Source organism: Asparagus officinalis, chromosome 3 (assembly GCF_001876935.1).
Source record: "Asparagus officinalis chromosome 3, Aspof.V1, whole genome shotgun sequence".
Classification (NCBI taxonomy): Eukaryota; Viridiplantae; Streptophyta; class Magnoliopsida; order Asparagales; family Asparagaceae; genus Asparagus; species Asparagus officinalis.
This window is the reverse complement of record NC_033796.1, coordinates 79,134,412-79,137,955: the sequence shown is the minus strand read 5'-3', so window position 1 is coordinate 79,137,955 and position 3,544 is coordinate 79,134,412.

Below are 3,544 nucleotides of genomic sequence, written 5' to 3'. Positions count from 1 at the left end.
ATATGGCTCCTCCCTGGGGGATGAGTCTCCTCTTTGACCAAGATGAAGTTCGTCCCTATGACGACCTTCGTCATATCTTGTGGTTCAGCATTTTTTAATGCCTACAAAACCCCCTTCAAAGTTTTCAGACTTGAATTGTATTGTATAGAGTCTGAAACACTTTGAATCCTATTAGGATAAACATAGCCTCATTGTTTGTAGTTCAATGCTTCTGTAAGCTTCACCACCAAGTTCGGCAATTGGTTGACCTTCGCCTTTCCATGTGAGTATTGTCAGACTCACACCTGTATGACACCTTTTAGCCTTATCAATAGTATCTGTTACACACTTTTTACAGACCCGATAGGTGGCTGCTAGCTAGTGCCTTGAGATCTCCTCCATGGATCTCGCCCGCAGATCTTGTTGGGAAAGAGATTCATTCAACGATCTCAATCGAAGATCTCAGCCCTTGATTTGATTTCTCCCACCTCTATATATATAGCGCATCATACGAAGAGTCCTTTCTTCTTCTGATCACTTGAGTTATCAAAACCCTTCATCTCCCAAATTCTAAACTTTTCTTCTTGGAGAGTTTCCAATCCGAGACCAACGGCTCCTAAAACCGCTATAAACAAAGGCAAGGACAAGAAGGTGCCAGTCCTTCAGATGATTTCGTGGCTTTGCCCGCTTTTTTTAGGTAATAGATCTGAACACAAGATTTATGCTTCAACGTAGATGAACCTTGTCTATTTTAGACTTGGGTTTCTTGAGGGAGAGAACAGTTTCTCTCTTTCTGAGATGAAATTCATCTTAAAGATGAAGTCTTTTGATTTGATGAAGTTCGTCATCTTAACATATTTTGTCTTTTTCTAATGAACCTCATTTGCCGATTGAACTCTATATGTCCAACTGTATTGGCTATTCTGATGAGGTTCATCCTTAATGTTTGTCAAATGAGCTTTCGTTTGACCAACAAACTTCATCTTCCCTGACGACGTTCTTTAAATTGACAAACTTTGTCTTTACTGACAAGGTTCATCCAACATATAAATTGAGTTCAACTAACAGAGCTCGAACTTCATTGTTAGACGAGGTTCGTCTATCTAATGAAGTTCGTTATTAGATAAGGTTTGTCTATTTAACAAAGTTCGTCATTAGACGAGGTTCGTCTATTTAATGAAGTTTGTTGTTGGAGTGACCTTCGTATCATTGGGCAATGACTCATCCTCTAGACTAACTTCGTTTATAACTTGTGTTGTTTTGCATCCCTCTATTCTAATTTCCCAACATGGTGCTTTCGGAGCAGATGATGCCCAAGCGATGGAATATGATTTACACTATTCCCCCTCGAAAACATCCCTATGTTCAAGGATCAAGGATAAGAAGAACTTCAACTACTTTCTGAACCTTCTATTTCCACCTTTAGGCGTTTGATCACAGACGCTCCCTTGGAATCAGTCGATCGTGATTGCATCGTAAAGCCTGCTTTTCTGTTTGGAGACTCTTCAGAGGATCTAGTCTTATTGGAATTAGGCACCTATCAATGGCTTAGGATTTTTAATGGGCATCGTATGTTCCTACCTCAGATGGAACGTGATTGTTCTTTCACTGTCTTGAAGATTGTTTCTTCCCCTAGGAAAATGGATTGGGACTTAACCCCAACACAGGATGGGGTAATATGTGGCCATTTCTCTAAAAGCGGTGTCAAGATAGACAGTAGCAGTCGCTTCATCACTGGATTGTACCCAGGATTATTCCAGAGAGAATTACTTGTCGGGTAAACAACCAAAGTGGCTAACACTTTCGACCGGGATTTTCTTAAATTAAAGGGGCAATTCCTCGCTAAGGACTTTAGGACTCCTGGTTGGTCTCATTGGAGTCATTTCTAGTGGTGGTCTCATGTTACCGAATACATATTGTAGGAGAATCAGGGGGACCTACAGAGATTTGGGCTTTATACACCCATTAGGGTGACGCAACTCGGGCTAAGGAATAACTCTCACCAGTTCTTCAGTGTGTTGGAGCTATATAATCCTGATACCCATACCTTCTTCACTCCAAATAGTGAATTAGAAATTCCTCTTCATGAGATGGCTAAAGTCTTTGGGTTGCCATACAGAAGATATTCTTAAGAGGAATATGTCCCGGCATACAAGGAGTTAACCGAATTAGAGAAGAAACACCCTCAAGTGGTTAAAACCTTCTAGGAAGTAATGTGTCATTACAACATTTGCATGAATACAGAGGGACTGGCTAAGAAGAAAGGTGAAAAGATCCTCAGCCATAAAATCTGGGCATATTACCTTTTTCAGAACTTGGATCATAAGGACCCTATAGTACCACTGGGTCCTTGTAAGGTGGGTGAACTATCTCGATGTGTACTTGCCAATCTACCCACGTCTTATGTAACATCTTCAGATGAGCATGGTTACACGGCAGGCATGATGTTTGATAGTTACTTTTTTCAAAGTGGGGAGCCGATTTCTTCCAAGCCTTACTGGCAGGATATCTCATGTTATGGCTCAAGCATGTTGTTGTTCCTTCCGACAGTTTTGATGTATTGCCAATAGAGGAGGTATTTCCGGTTATTTATCTGGCCCACGATCATCAATATGCTCTTCTGCCTGCCATGATCGCCCATATTCATTGGGGATTGTGGCACTTATGTTACATTTTTTGCCACGGTGCTGAGAACCCAAAAGTATAATTGCCCTATGCCTATCTCATGGCGTGATTCGTCATGCATTGTCTCGTACTTATGGACGTGCCTTCTGCTCATGTAGAAGGACGGATTACTCCCGTACTTATGGACGTGCCTTCTGCTCATGTAGAAGGACGGATTACTCCTTTCATATAGAGATTGGAGTAAGCATTATATGGTCTTGGTGAGATTCATTCTCTGGGATCATAAAAATTTTGCTTCAACTGGTGTTTTCCTCATTTTTCGTGGACCAGCTACGGCCAAGCTATAGTAGACGAATCAAATGGCCAGGGCTACACTTCCCTGTCACTTGGTTGTTTCATGTGGCTCCTGAACATTCATCCTGGGTATCTTATATATCGATTTGGTCATCTGTGTGTATTAGAGCCCTATCTGCCTTACCGCTTTGCCCGCCAGTTTGGTTATGACCAATTGTACATTAGCAACCCAAATACCTAGTTATAATTTGATGGTTGTAGTATAATTATCAGAGCAAGGGCTTGGTATTGGACCATCGCCGAAGGCACAAGTGCTCGCTTCTCACTCCCACAATAGGATCCTCAGCCCCGAACAACACTTACTTATTGCAAGTGGCATTGCATGGTAAATGTGGTGATCCCAAACTTCAACATTAACTCGTCAAGACTACACTTCATTCAGTACTATTACAGATCTAGGAACGCTTCTAATAGGAGTCGCATACCGGGACTCAAAGAATTCTTATATGCCGAGAAAAATGTCGGTGCTGAAGAATCCTGACCTTCTAGTCCTCATGAGACTCAAGAAGAGGTGGATGCAGCTCTGGATGAGAGCACACTTCCGAGATCTTGGTGTGTTGATGAATACGGGAGTAATATACCTGCC